This window comes from Heptranchias perlo, chromosome 3 (genome assembly GCF_035084215.1).
Source record: "Heptranchias perlo isolate sHepPer1 chromosome 3, sHepPer1.hap1, whole genome shotgun sequence".
NCBI classification, from domain to species: Eukaryota; Metazoa; Chordata; class Chondrichthyes; order Hexanchiformes; family Hexanchidae; genus Heptranchias; species Heptranchias perlo.
The window spans coordinates 75813113-75829055 of NC_090327.1; the positions used below are offsets into that span (position 1 = coordinate 75813113).

Consider the following 15943-nt stretch of genomic DNA (forward strand, 5'->3'; position numbering starts at 1 on the left):
GGCTGACCTTATTTTTACCTCAACTCCACTTTCCCGCCCTTTTCCCCATATCCTTTGACTCCCTTGCTGATCAAAAATTTGTCTAACTCAGCCTTGAATGTATTCAATGACTCAGCCTCCACAGCTTTTTGGGATAAAGAATTCCAAAGATTCACGACCCTCTGGGAGATGAAATTCCTCCTCTTTTCCATCTTAAATGGGCGACCTCTTATTCTGAGACTATGCCCCCTAGTTTTAGATTCCCCCATGAGGGGTAACATCCTCTCAGCATCTACCCTATCGAGTCCCCTCAGAATCTTGTATGTTTCAATAAGATCTCCTCTCATTCTTCTAAACTCCAATGAGTATAGACCAAACCTGTTCAATCTTTCCTCATAAGACAACACTTCCATACCCCGGAATTAACCGAGTGAACCTTCTCTGAACTGCCTCCAATGCAAGTATGTCCTTCCTTAAATAAGGGCACCAGAACTGTACGCAGTACTCCAGGTGTGGTCTCACCAGCACCTTGTACAGTTGTAGCATGAATTCCCTGCTTTTATATTCCCTCCCCCTAGAAATAAAGGCCAATCTTCCGTTTGCCTTCCGGATTACCTACTGCACGTGTATGTTGACTTTTTGTGTTTCATATACGAGGACACCCAAATCCCTCTGTACCGCAACATTTAGTGGTATTTCTCCATTCAAATAATATTTCGCTTTTTTATTTTTTACTCCCAAAGTGGACGACTTCACATTTTCCCACATTATATTCCATCTGCCAAATTTTTGCCCATTCACTTAACCTGTCAATATCCCTTTGCAGACACTTTGGGCCCGATTTTAGCAGGGGTGCGGGTTCTCGGCGGGTGGGCAAGCGGGCGCATGGGTAACGCGCCCGGTGAAATTAGTGGGTTTCCCGCGCAATTGTAGCAGGCAAACCACTAATTGGATCCACTTACCTTCTCCTCCGGGTTCCCCGCTGCTGATCTGCGCGTCGGGCGGGCTGCGCATGCGCAGTAAGATCTGTCAGCTGGAGGCGCTCTATTTAAAGGGGCAGTCCTCCACTGACAGATGCTGCAACAAATAGCAAAGATGACTGCATGGAGCAGCCCAGGGGGAAGGCTGCTCCCAGTTCAATGATGCCTCATCCCAGGTATCAATACATGGGGTGAGGTGGAGGGGCAGGACAGAGATCTTCCACCCGGCGGGCGGGAGGAAGCGGCCTGCCTCCGCCACCAGGAAGGCCTGGATCGAGATGGCAGAGGGGATCACCTGCGCCACCAACATATCGCCCACCTGCACACAGTGCAGGAGGTGGTCCAATGACCTCAGTAGGTCAGCCACAGTGAGAACACGTAGTCTTTCCCCTACACTCCATCTGCCACATCACTGCCCCCACCCCACATCTCCTTCGGCACTGCCAACACTACTCTGTCACATCACCCCTCATACCCACTCAAACCTCATCCTCATCTTACCTGCACTTACTCACCTCGCCAGTACTCATCCCGCCACTACCACGCAACCCAATCCTCATACAATCTCATGGCTCTATCCCATACTCACCCTCTCGTGCATCTCTCTCACGGCCAGCCTCACTCAACCTGCCACCACCTGTGCTGCAGCCACAGGGCATGCATCACATATGTGCAGTAGGCAGCGTAAGGCAAACGTGTCGTGAGCATGAAGGGGATGCACAAGGGTGTTTGAGGGTTTGTCATGGTTGTTACTTCTGTTGAATTTCAGAACAACTCACATCACACATTATATTGGCACCACTACTGCCATGTCTTCGCGAATCCTGTCCGGTTTGTGAAATAATGCCCGCTCCTGGGTATCACTATGAGGACCCACCACTGATGCCACCCATTGTGTCACTGCAGAGTGGGTGTAGGTGTATTTGCAGGGCTCTTCTGCACAGACGACTGAGAGACATCGGCGATGTCCCCGGTTGCACCCTGGATGGCTGCGGAGGAGAAGTTCGGGAGGGCAGTGGTGACTTTGACAGCGACAGGTAGGAAAATGGTGCACGGGCCAGCCAGGAGCAGCTCGGCATGAAAGAGGCTGCAGATGTCCACGGCTTCATGTCGAGTGACTCTGAGCCTCCGTGTGCACTGCTGCTCAGAGAGGTCCAGGAGGCTGAGCCTCGGCCTGTGGAACCTGTGGCGAGGGTAGTGCCCTCTGCGACGGATCTCTCTCTGCGGTAGCCCTCCCTCCTGCTGTACAGGTGGATGTGTCACAGCACTCTGTTGTGGAGCTCCACGTGTCAGAGGTGGACGGCGTCGATGGCGAGGCTGGTGATGCTGTTCGCCCTCCGAGGAGGTCATAACTGTAGCTACGACGGCCCACATCCGCAAGATGTACATCTGAGGGGGTCCGCAAGTTAGTTACATGTCTCCGGACCCCGGGGTAAGTGTGCAGGTTGGTGACTTTGACCGTCAGGAGAAGGGTGGTGGAGGCCAAACTTTGTCCCAAGTGACAGAGTGGCCTCCTGCAATGGGCGAGGGTCTCCCCCCCCCCCCCCCCACCTGTCAAATGGACCTTTGCAGCTGCCACAGGCTGACAGCTGCAACACGTCCATTCGATCTGGGAGTGTTTCCCCCAGTGTGGGAAACAGTCCCATGTTGATCCAAAATCACACACAGTCCCTTAATCAGGTCAGTCAATGACCTGAAATAGCTAAGTAAATACTCTCAAGTGGCATCCCGCTGGCTTTAATTGCCTGCGGGATTCCCACCAGCGGGGGCTGCGCGCGCACGCCAGCGCGTCAGCGGGGAACCCGGAAGTGGGCGGGATCGAGGCGGGATCCGGTCGGGATCCTGGATTTCCCGATTTTCGAGGCCCCCCGCCGAGAACGCACCCGATAGCGGGTGCTAAAATCGGGCCCTTTGTGTCCTCACACAACTTGCTTTTCCACCTATCTTTGTATCATCAGCAAATTTGGCCACAAGACACTCTGTTCCCTCATTGATGTATATTGTAAATAGTTGAGGCCCCAGCACTGATCTCTGCAGCACCCCACTAGTTACTGACTGCCATTTTGAAAATGACCCTTTTATCCCGACTCTTTGTTTTCTGTTAGTTAGCCAATCCTCTATCCTCTATCCATGCCAGTATATTACCCCAACACCATGAGCTCTTATCTTGTGCAGTAATCTTTTATGTGGCACCTTATCGAATGCCTTTTGGAAATCCAAATATACTGCATCCATTGGTTCCCCTTTATCCACCTTGCCCGTTACTTCCTCAAAGAACTCTAATAAATTTGTCAGACATGATTTCCCCTTCATAAAACCATGTTGACTCTCCTTGTTGACTCATCTAGATAGGATGTGGAGATGCCGGTGATGGACTGGGGTTGACAATTGTAAACAATTTTACAACACCAAGTTATAGTCCAGCAATTTTATTTTAAATTCACAAGCTTGTGAATTTAAAATAAAATTGCTGGACTATAACTTGGTGTTGTAAAATTGTTTACAATCATCTAGATAGAGCAGAGGCTATTAGGAAATCCCAGCTTGGCTTCTGGAAAAGGAGGTTGTGTCTCACCAACTTGAATGAATTTTACGAGGAGGTTACGAAGCTAGTGGATAATGCAAGACCAATTGATATTATGAACCTTGATTATCAAAGAGCCTTTGATAAAATGCAACACAGAAGACTGCTAAGTAAAGTTGCATCTTGTGGAATTAATGGGCAGATATTAGGTTGAATCAGGAATTGGTTGCATTTGGGCAGATGGAGAGTAATTATTAATGGTATAAGCTCTGTGTGGGGGCTGGTCACTAGTGGAGTCTGCAGGGCTCTGTTAGGTTTGTTGCTCTTCACCATCTTTATAATGATCTGGATGAAGGCATCAGGGGAACAGTCCACAAGTTTGCTGATGACAGGAGTTAAAATAAATAGTCTGCAAATGGATCGACACACATTGGGGTAATTGGCCCATGTGTAGTAAATCGTCTTTCTCTCTAGACAAGTCCTGCATAATGCATTTGTGCTGGGGTAATTCCAGGCATGTATACACCATGCAGGGCTTTCTGCTCAAGGCTGCTGGGTGGGAGAAGGGCCTGGGGGTTGTCGTTTTTGAAACATTGAAGGCCTATGACCAGCTGTTGCAAAAACAAATATAATATTAGAATGTATAGCTAGGACAATTAAATATAAAACTCGAAGTACAATTCTTACCTTGTACAAGGCTGTGGTTTGGCAGCATTTAGAATACTGTACCCAGTTTTGATTCCCTCACATCGCAGTGGATTTCATGACCCTGGAAAAGGCCCAGAGAAAGGCCACTTGATTGATACCTATTTTAAGGGCCCTTAGATATCAGGATACTTATTAGGGAATGGGGGCTTTCTACTCTGGAAAAGCGTAGATTTAGGGGATATGATTGAGGTGTTTAAAATATTGAAGGGATTATTGAAGGATATTTGAGCTAGATAGGCAGGGGATGTCTAGAGGGCATTAGTACAAGTTACAAAGGGACAGTTAGGCTAGGTGCCAGGAAATACTTCTTTTCACAGAGAGTCATCGACCTCTGGATTAGATTGCCTGTATATGTGCTTCGTGTGGACTTGCTGCATGCCTTCAGTCGGGAGCTAGGTGAGTCCCTGTGAGTGGAAGACATCTCAAGTTATAGAAGATAGGTGGGGTAACTGGGATTAGTAATACTAGTTACTGCAGTTTCCTGGAGCTTATTTGTTTGCCTTTGGGGGGGTCGGAGAGGAATTTTCAGAGTTTTTTCCCTTAAGTTTTTTTCTGCTTTTTGGCCTTTCCCAGTAGATTGCGTGATTGCAACGGGTGGGTTGATGCTGCATATAGGTTGCACCATTAGGATGGGACAAGCTTGATGAACCAGCTGGTGTTTTCCTGACCTGCTTCATATGTTTGTTAGGAGGTTGGTCAGGGAGGATCTTCCCTTTCTGAATCCACTTTGACTGCTATTTACTAAGTTATAATTGTTTCCATCACTTTACATAGGACTGAAATGAGACTAATGGGCCTATAGTTGCTTGTATCTATTTTTTCCCCTTTTATGAATATGGGCCCCATGTTAGTATGTTTATAATCTACTGGTATCTCCCCAATGTCCAGTGACTCCCTCATAATGATTATCAATGCTTCGCAAATCTCCTCCCTGGCCTCCTTTAGCACTCGGGGATAAACACCATCTATCCCTGGTGATGAATTTGCTTTAGTCTTTTTAGCCTATCTAGGACATCCGTCTTATTTATATTAAAGTCATTAATTTTGCTGAGTTATCTCTGGGGATGGCATGTTACTAATGTCTTCCTTTATGAATACTTGGAGAAAGTAATCATTCAGGATGTTTACTATCTTGTGCTCATCCTCAGTTTCATGCCCGTTTTCATTTTTAGAATTCTCACCTCTTCTATGACTGTCCTCTTACTGTTGTAGTACTGAAAGAACTATTTATTGTTAGGTTTGCATCTGCAGCCATGCTTCTTTCTAGGTCTCTCTTCGTCCCTCTGGTCATTCTATTAACATATTCATGTGCCACTTGTGGATTCCAGTTGAGTAGAGGGCTGGTAAGTCTTCTATCCCTACAGTCCACATCTGCAGCAAGCATTGGGGACATGTCTGAGGACATTCATGTGGTGCCTACTGAATTCCATCCAGTGCACCAACTGATAGGCCAAGCAGAACCTATCTCCTGGCTTAGGCCATCTACTGAGCCTTAGAGAGGCCCCAAGACTGCCCAAATACAAAAGTAATTGATCCCAGAGGGATCATGGAAGAAAGAGCCTTTTTTTCCATGGCCCTTCCCGTGCCTCATGTCCTGATGTTGGAGTAGTATTGTGCCACTCCAACTACTGCTGGCACCTCTATAGGCACAGGCCATTCACCCACTCTGACAATGAAACTATGAACCAGACCTGTCCTGGTGATATGACACGGGGCCAACATCCTCTTGAGCATGCAGCCAGAAGCAAAGTTCCGCCACACTACTGCTAGCATAGCGTGGACCCCAAAATTTCAGGCCCTATTCCAAAATAACTTTTGGGTGTTTTCTTAACCACCACAGTTCCTTTTAAGGACTTGGTTAGGCTGTTCAATGGCCCAGTCCATCACCGGCATCTCCACATCATGCTTTAAATGGGTGGAGCATGCACGGCGCACACTCTTCCCATTTGTACCTGAAAATTGCAACCACAAATCAATTACAAATAGCGTAGGCCCCCGATTTGCATAATTAAGCAGCCTCCCACTGGAAGCAGATGTCCGAGCCACTCGCCCATTTACAGGGCCACTTGAAAATTGCATCAGATGGGCCTTAGGTGCCAATGAGGACATGAACCCAATTTCTATCAGTACATGACTCAATGGTTTGGAGCACTAATGCAACACACCACCATGCTGCTGACTTCATTGCTTCTGCTTTGGTTTGAGCAGGGAATCCCAAATGGTTTTCCTTTTTACAAAAAATATCTTTGTTAACAGATGGACGTAGTTAGCCACTAAACAGTTTTATTTATTTAAAAGCGATACAAGTTAACAAATCTAACAGAATCCCAGTCACTCAGATTAAGACATCTGGCCAGAGTAAGTATTGAAATTGTAATAGCCAATGGCATTTTGGATACATGACAATATCAGATTCAGTCATTACTGGGCATCTGATTGTGAACCCACAGTTAAGACTGTGGGAAAATACAAATTCTGTTTTTCAGGAAAATGCACTGCCTTGGGTGCTTCCCTGCTAATCTTCCAAATAAGAAACAATTTGCTGAAGGATAACTGCCAAATTATGTAAGTCTTGCAAAACTGCAAGACTGCTTCCATAATATGCCATTATTTCTCCCTCAGTGGGAAAAGTCAAGTGATTTCTCCAACCTATCAGCAAGACATCTTCTTATCCTAAAAGATTACTTAAGTAAGATAATAGAATAGAACTTAGATTTTACTCATTAAACTAAATGGAGAATAATAGATACCTGGTAACAATTACAAGGCAGTAATCTGATCTAAGAGGTTCAAATGATGTCACAAACCACAAGAGTGAAGTTTCAGCAGTTTATAACTGTCATATGACCCATGTTGAAAAGTGTACATGCATGGATGATGGGATAAGGACAAGATCAGGCTCAGCTGTGATGCATCCCATAGTAGCATAGTCTGCCAATACTTACCAACTAGGCTCATGAATGAAGGATGTCTACTAGGGTCATGTACTGCAGGGCATTAACCAGCACTGCCAAGAAAGGAAAAGAAAACATAGTTAATCTTCTTCATTATTCTGTGAAATACCTAAAGTGTAATAATCTACAACATTTTATGCTAATTGTTTTAATAAAGTAAAATGAAATACAAAACAATCTTGTCCTCTAAAAAAAATGTTTAGTCTCTTGCATTGCGTATCTTTAATTTCTGCCTTTATTCACTATTAATACTGATACTGATTTGTTTAATATTCCTTACGTGTTTTAACTGATTTCTTTGACCTGCATTGATCTGTTATGACTTACTGAAGGTCATCAACAGATATTAAAATTTAATACAGTGCAGAGTCACTCTAAAGTCTGTCTTATGTGCATTGATGCCCAGAGGCTACTTAGAACTGTTCCAGTGTGTGCTTATGCTTGGTATTCAGTGATATAGGAGGCAAGGCTAGCGTGTTATCTGATGGAGTTTCAGTCAATTGAGGGCAGTCAATAGGCAAGTCTACACAGCAAACAGTAAACCTTTTCACTGTCTCTCGCTGTGTAATTCAGTGAATTAGGGTGAACAAAGAACGTTCTCATTACCAGGTGCTGAGAGGTGCTGAGCTGATAAGAAAAGCCTTTTATTGTACTAGTAGAAAACAAGGCTCAAGTTAAAGGATGTAAATCCTAGAAACTCTTTAATTGCCATCTGTTTATTCAGACATTTTGAGGGATTTTACGATACTTTCAAAATTGTAATTTTTTCAAAATTTGTAATTGTTATTAGCATAGTATGTTGAAATAATATGTAACACATTTTTTGAATTCCATCAACTCTGCTTTCTTTCTCTGCAAACCTTTTTTAGGGCACCAGCCTACAGGCTCCTTTAGTACTTAGAAATAAAAAAGGTCAATTTTCTCATAGTATGATAGGGAACAGTTGTCTGATAACAATGTGACAACTTCAAGAAGTGTGCCCAGAATAATGCACCAGCCTCAACCCTCAGTGTGGACTGGTGGCTGCACCTGCAAAGATGGGGGAGGGGAGAAATAGCCTGATAGATTCTGTGAGAAAAATTAGACTCAATCTGACATTTTGGTAATTGAGAAAAAGCTCCTCTTAACTAGGAGGTAAGCAAACAGCATATTAGCCTCTCTTCCTGTCCCCTCCTCATTACTGAATACACAGGGCATGCAGAGTTTGTTGATTGATTCAGTTACAAAGTTTAGATTCCTGAAGTGAGGACAGAGGACAGCCGGGTAGACTGAGAACAATGGGTGCTAATTAAAGGTCTTCAGAAAAAATGCATCTGAATCCAAGGACCATCGCATAATAGTGGGATAAAGGATAAGGAAAGGATGGCTTGCTTGTACTCTGCGTTCATGCATATGCAAGCACATCCTGAGTAAGGAGGGGTGGCTGTGCATCAGAAGAGCAGTACAAAAGATTAAGGCTTGCAGAAACAGCTGTATTTCAAGGCAAGTCGAATAGCCATAGGAGCAGCAGCACAGCCATGTTTGGCAGGATCTGAAGTATTCTTTGGAATAACAAAGTTTATTGTGTTTGATATACTCTGCAGCAGCTGAAAGGTATGAGAGTTACTCTATTCTATGGGTTGTTTCTGTCATTCTGGGACTGTAACTGCAACATGAATAAAAGTGAGGATTCTGCTGGTTAGCTGTTTGCTTCCAGTAAGAGAGAGGATCCTATCAGCTCGGCTCTGTGCTGTGGAATCATGTTGGGACTGTCAGCAAATGTCATAAAATGGTTCATTTATTTTCAGAAGCTGTTAGCAGTAGTTTGTTCTTTGTCTGACTCTTTGAATACTGGTTGCTCTTACTTCATGGAAATAAGTTAGTGCCTTTCTAATTCAATATTTTTTCTGTAATCTGAACACTTCTCTATTCCCCTGATTATATAATTATTCTATGATACTTGCTTTTCGGGATGAATTTCTTATGAATATACATTAAAATGAATTAACATTAAGATTTGTTTTAAAAATTGAATTTATTTAATGTGTATAATTTTTTTCTCTCAAAATCAATAATGAGACAAACAGATTTCTTTTACATTTAAATGGGGCTCTTGTAAAAGAAGAACCATTAATCAAGCAGTATCTGCATTAAAGATATATTTTATCGAGATGAGTACTTCCTTGTGTTAGCTTGAAGCTGAATATTTTGAGCTCTGGATACAGTAACATGTCTGATAGAATAATACAGCTAAAGACCAGATTGAGAATTAAACTGCCTGAAACAGATCCTGTTTGTTCATTTGCAGGGATGGAATGAAAATTTACTCTAGGTCCCCAGATTGCTCTCTGGTTTTCTTAATTACAATTTTTTGAACAATTAGTAAACATTGTCATTGTTTTCAGGTACTTTGTCAGCCTGGTGTCTCCCTACAGAGATAAAAGAAAAAATTTCAAATGCCAGAAATCTGGAATAAAAATTTGAAATCCTGCAAACTCACTGCAACAACAACTGCATGTATCTGTACAGCACCTTTAAACATTCCAAGGCGCTTCATAGAAGCGCAATCAGACAAAAATCGACACCATGCCAAAGAAGATGTTAGGAGCAGTGACTAAAAGCTTGGTCAAAGAAGTGGGCTTTAAAGAGGGTCTTAAAGGAGGTGAAGAGATTTAGGGAGGGAATTCCAGAGCTTGGGGCCTGGACGGCTGAAGGGACGGCCGCCAGTGGTGGGGCGAAGGGATTGCGTGATGCACGAGAGGCCAGAGTTGGAAGGATGCAAACCTCTCAGAGGATTGTAGGGCTGGAGATGGTGACAGAGATAGGAAGGGGCGAAGCACTCCTGCTCCACCTGGCCCCACAAAAATAATTTTAATTTTAATTAATTTTCTTCTTGCCCACCAGGCTTCACTGAGTGGACGTTCCGCCTAGTAAGCCACTGAAATGGCATCAGGATCCCCATGCACGTCATAAGATCCCGATTTGTATGAATGCATAAGGCTCCTGCCGGATTCAGGTGGGCGTCTCAGCCCTTAACTCTGTGGAGCAGGGCTTGAGCCCACAACCTTCATACACAGAGGTGAAAGTGCTACCAACTTAGTCAAGGCTGAAGTAGACACATTGCCCCGTACTTTCCTCGGACTTTGTGCCACTGCGCTGCCGTAACTTTGTCAGAAGTGCGGCAGAAACCCCGTTTACGAAGTTAAGGTGGCATAGCAGCAGAAAGTCTGAGGAAATTCAGGCCCATTATTATAAGTAGTTTGTGGGAACATACTAAGTGACTACTGGAACTTCTTAAGTAAATTATTATATTTTATTTAGTAGTTTCCATACTTATTTATTTTGTGACCTCCAGATGTAAGCTGTAGCTGGCCTGTACTTATTAATAACCTTAAAGCCTAGTAAATATTTGAACTTATAAGGATCAGTTTTCCTCTCCCGGCATTGTTGAGAGCAATTTGGGCACAGCATACCAGAAGTGTGTCCTGCCAGGAGCATGACCTCAGCATCCAAACTTCCTTTCAGGTCTAATTTCAATACTGTTGGCATGCAATGGGCACACTTGTGGGCATAAGCCAAAGGGAAGAGGAAGTCCAGGCATCCCTCGGATCATAAAGACAGCTTGATTGTGTGTTGTGAGTTTCTCAACTTCTCAATTTAACTTTAAAACTTTTAATAAGAATAACATTTTGGCGGTTTTGTGGGTGGAGGGAAACGATGTAATCTTTTGTGAGATGATTGAAAATCTACAGCTACAATCTGCTTGTTGAGCTGTCTTTGCTCCAGCATTTTTATTGCCCTCTTGCATGGGAACAAGGTTGCACTAATCGTGTTGTCTTTCAAAATTATGCGAGTGAAGTAATTCAACAATGGATTCTTTGAGCAGTCACAGTTTTAGATTTAAAAGTTTTCAAATCCATTTTGCCAGCCAGAAGAAAAAATTTGCATGAATCTGTTCCTCTCATTTATTTCAATGTGTTTCCCCTGTCATCCTACTCATGCTGCTGTACCAGGCTGGAGTGGCAACTGTATCCCAAGCAGGAATCTGGGTGGAGTGAGCTGGTAAGAGCGCAGCCCAGTGGTGCCAAGCAGTAGGTGGAGGAACTGGGAAAACAAGAGTGGATATGAAGAATGATGGTGCAGGAATAGTCGAAGGGTGCTGGCTTGACCGTGAGGCTTCTCTTTTTATTGAAGGTGAGATTGGGTAGTTGTATATTCAGAGAAAGGGAGAATTCTACTTTTGTGGTAGGGCTACGGCTATTAATGGCTCTGGAGAAGGAACTGAGCATTCCCTGGATGCAAGGGCCAGGAAAATAAGTAATTAAAAGCCCTTATGAGTTCAGGCAGTCTCAATCCCGTTTCAAATGGACATAGGATCCACGATATAAAACTGCCACTAATTGGCAGTAAATTGGCAATCTCACACAAAAGGCCACAGGATGGCTAGCGTGAGAAGTGGAACAGTTTCAGACCGATGCTGTTCTGAGGTTGGGCCTGCCCTCATTTTCGGGCAGAGTAAAGGGAGCTTCACTATGCCTCTAAGTATGCTGCGCCTGACCTGAGAATTCTTGAATCTGACACTAGGTCGGCAAAACAGAAAATATTCCATTCTCCATTGTAACAGTTTTACTAATCCATTATATTAAAAATGGTGAAAGGACTGAAAGTCACCAACTCCTGATAGCAATTATAAAAGTGGAAGTTATGTTAAATATAAGCAAGAAAAAGGAAGTTGACTTATGTATAGACTGAGATCAACATTTTTATTTTAAAGATTCTACGTTGAAATTAATCAAAAAATGAGTGCCTTGTGAAGTGAGAGTGGAGAGTTGTTTGGCCTTAGGCTGTTCATCTAATGATGACTGCAGATAACTTTATAGAAATAATACACTTACACTCACCCAGAGATAATTTGGTTGCTAGACTTGCACCACCAGCTCTTTCTTTCCTGCCTTGAGTAAACACATGTGACTCCCATTTATTTTGTGCCAAACAAAACAACTTTTAGTGATGCACCTGACTGAACACTGCCAGCTGGGAACTAGTTAGCTGTCAATTTATAAAACTATTTTTTTTAAAGTTTCTTTGCCAAGTTTCTCTTTTTTTTCTTTGCTGAAGGTGCTGATTATTGTCAGGGGAAGGTTCCACTGGTATTGAGCTGCCTCTGGCACCTCACCCAAGTGGTCATTATTTATGTAGGAAGCTTGACATCAGGTTTCAGCAGCTATTTGACCACATGGGGCATCACAGTCCAGCGCGATCCTATCCTCATCCAATATCACCAACTTTGTTCGTGGCTGCAGCGATGTTGAGGAGGACCAGAAGGGATAATACACTATGGTCATAATCATAGAGAATGTGACTTTGGTGCTGTGCGAGGGGCGGAAGCTGGACTGGAGGAATCCAAATATGGAGCTGTAGGGGAGATAGGCAGGGATCTGGGAGGCAGCAGCATATTCAAGGACCTTGGACAGGAAAGAGAGCTTAAAGATGAGTTGGTAATTATCGAGGACAGAGAGATTGAGGATGGGTTTCTTGAGGAGAGGTTGATAATGGCAGTTTTGAAAGAGAGGGAGACAATACCTGAAGAGTGAAAACTATTTAGAATGTCAGCTAATGGTGGTGGGGAGTGGGAGGGTGGTGTCAGGAAGGGAAGTTGGATGGTCAGGAGCTTAATGGCAATGGGTCGAGGGAGCAGGAAGCAGATCTCATGGATGGAATGAGTTTAGAGAGAGTAGGGCAGAGATGGGGGAGAAACTAGAAAAAGAAAGGTTCAGAGCTGGAGTTGGGGGAGAACTGGGGGGGGGATGCTTTGGCTTAGGGGAAGGGTAAGGGAGAAAGCAATGGACGCAGCTTGATATAATCAAGTCAGATGTGGTGATTGAAGGCTAGGTCAATTGTGCACCAGATATGCTCACATTTGGACCCCTTGGATTTGAAGGACCAAAGATAAGGCTTTACCAGAAAGGGAGGGGGTTGACAGAGATGGGACAGAATAAAGTTTTTTCTGGGGATGAGGGCATCAAAAGTAGAGACAAGAGAGTATTTGAACAAATCAACAGCTGCAGAGGTATCATGGTGAATGGAGGGCCAAAGGTTAGGCAGTTGAGAGTTTGAAAGTGCAATTGTAAGTGACCTGGGGGACAATTGTATTGAAAGAAATGGGATTGAAAGACGGTAAGAGGTGAGTGAAAAAAGGAAATGGTTGGAGCAAATTTGTTTGCACAGCCTAACCAGCGGCCCTTAAAGGGACAGCTGCAGGCCCCTCCAAAATCAGGTATGGCGTTTTTTTAAACATTTTTGTGGGGCCAGGAGGAGTTGTGAGTGGTGAGTGAAAAAAAAGAAGTGGTTGGAGCAAATTTGTCAATGTTCGAGATCACAGGAGTGGAGAGACCACGGGAGGTGACGTAGTCAAGGGGGTGCACCTGATTATGTATGAGAGTTTATAGAGAGGAAGAGGCTTTCTAGGTTGGCACCTTGGTTATACTCAGTGTTAGTATGAAATTTTTTGATTCTAAATCCGCTGTGAGAAAAGCTGATTGATTTAATACTGTAATGTTTAACAAAGCTTAATTTAAAACAAAATCTGATCTATTTTCTTGACTATTTCAATGTTGTAGGGACGAGTTTTCAGGTAAATTTAGAATTCCATGTTGGACAGTTCAAAATTAGGATTCTTTGGGGCTGGTGTTAATTCACTCCACCGGGCAGGAAATGGGCTTTAATGGCCCGAAAATCTCAGTGATGTATTTACTCATTGGAACCAGGCATTCAGCAGCCTAACCAGCGGCCCTTAAAGGGACAGCTGCAGGCCCCTCCAAAATCAGGTGCGGCGTTTTTTTTAACATTTTTGTGGAGCCAGGAGGAGTTCCCCAACACACTAGGCAACAAGTAGTGAAACCACAAGTTTAAAACCTCAAATTTAAAGAGATTAATAAAAAGAAAAATGTCTGCTATTGTTACAGTCTTAAGTTACAGTCAGTGGGCATGATGGATGGGAAACTTTTGGCTGGACACCCATCAGACAAACTGCAGACAATTTCCGGCACCATGGGAACACTTTGAAATCGCTACAAGAGGAATTTTACTACCAAGGGTTGTACATTAAAGTTTCAGTTTGTCATACTTCCAAGTTTTCAAGAGTGAAATTTACAAATAAAAAATGATAAGGTTGTGCTTCGAACAAAAGAGACTTAAATTATACTGAGAGGTTGTGTTGTAATCCAGGCTTTGTATATTAAACACCTGCAGGTGGATTAATCGAGCTACCCCAGTGATATGAATACTATCAGTGTGGAAACTCTATTGGGAGAGGGGAGTTGTCTAGGTGCAGATTCCTTACGTACGTAGGCATGACCAAATTATATTTATTTTACAATGTGCAGCATGAACACAGTTGAAAGCAGATGGAGTGATCCACTATTGAGTACACTTGTAGGTCATGCTGACTTGCATCATGCATGTGCCCCGTGGTAGGTCTGCTTTGTATTGTTACCAATTTGATTCTGTGATTACGTGGGTTATGTTTAAAACTGGAACGAGCATCACTTTTGCTTTTCCGTGGCTCAATTTGTTAGTGCTCCCTGTGCTGTGGTGCTGAGCCACACAGACCAGGAAGGTTCCAGGGTGGATCCCTGGTATGTGCTGAGTTTGCTGATGGTGGGTGACAGTTAACTCAATGTTCTGTTTCTGGACACTATGCAGTGACCCCTGCAGGAATGGATTCATGTGTGGATGTCAGGAAAGGCAGGTTAGGGCTCGGCTCTGATACCTCGCATGCTTGAATAGCCCACTGACCTTAAAGCCTAGATTTTCCAATTGGCATTATTTTAATGACAGCAGTAACCCTTTTCTTTTAAAATGTCTTGGCTTGTACTCTTGGCCTCTTAGATGAGGTACCCAAAGGGCTGTCAGTTCTCATGAACTATACTCTACATAAGTCATTGCCTTCAGGAGATGAGGGGAGAAGAGAGGAAGAAATGTTAAACTAAAAGAGAAAGAAAAAGTTAGGACCTCAGTGAAAATCCTGAACGTTACTGCAAATGTTTTCTGAAATGAATCACATGTTCATATGATACTGTTCCTGGAGATCTTGTGATGGTGGGGACAGAACCGGTTCAGTTCGTCTAACACTGTGAGTGTGTCATGGATTACAGAAAGTGAAAAGTACTTTCTATAAAAAGACCTTAAATTATGGATGACGGATTGTACACGGGACATTTTCAGCCACCCTCACGTTAATTGCTGCAGTTATTGAATGAGTTGCTTGCTGCAGGCAAGCAGAACAACAGCTTATTATGGAGTTGTCACCATGGCTTCCTTCTGGCATAATACGGAACTGTTTCCATGGCTTTCTTCTGGCATAGTAACCAGCTGTATTACTGTAAGGCTGGATGGAGTGCTGGTAGATGAAGAAGGGTCTCTGCTGCCCAAATTAAAGATTAGGATAGAATTGGCAATATTTAGTATAACCAGAGCACTAAAAGACAATTCAGAACTCCAAACAATTTTGTTTAATACATATACAGAACATCCTATGATCTGTAGTTCTTAAATTTATTTCTCATCTCACTTACACAAGTTTCCAAGTGAAATCTTTCCACTTGTACTTCCTTCTAGTGCCAAATAGGAGCCAAATCACTGGGAAAATTGGGATTATTCAGCTTCCATCTGCCACAATTAATATTGCAAATTCAGACTATTTAAATAAATAAAACTCACCTTAATAGTGACTTTCATCAATACTCCCTATTTGTTTTTAAACAAAACATTAATACCAACCAGAAATTTTAAAAATGAACAATAGTTCTTTTGAGCTA

The 15943-nt window shown here is 43.3% G+C and overlaps 1 protein-coding gene across 2 annotated transcripts in view; it reads left to right on the top strand.

Annotated features, from left to right (window-relative positions):
* Window positions 1–15943, top strand: part of LOC137316085 (extracellular sulfatase Sulf-1-like) — a 441788-nt gene that overhangs the window by 81922 nt on the left and 343923 nt on the right. The window contains exon 1 of one of the 2 annotated variants that reach the window (XM_067980324.1): window positions 8642–8738. The exons of the other annotated variant lie outside the window; for it this stretch is intronic. The gene's annotated coding sequence lies outside the window, so the exon portion shown is untranslated. Of the gene's footprint in view, window positions 1–8641; window positions 8739–15943 lie in introns of those variants that run through there. 2 annotated transcript variants of the gene reach the window in all.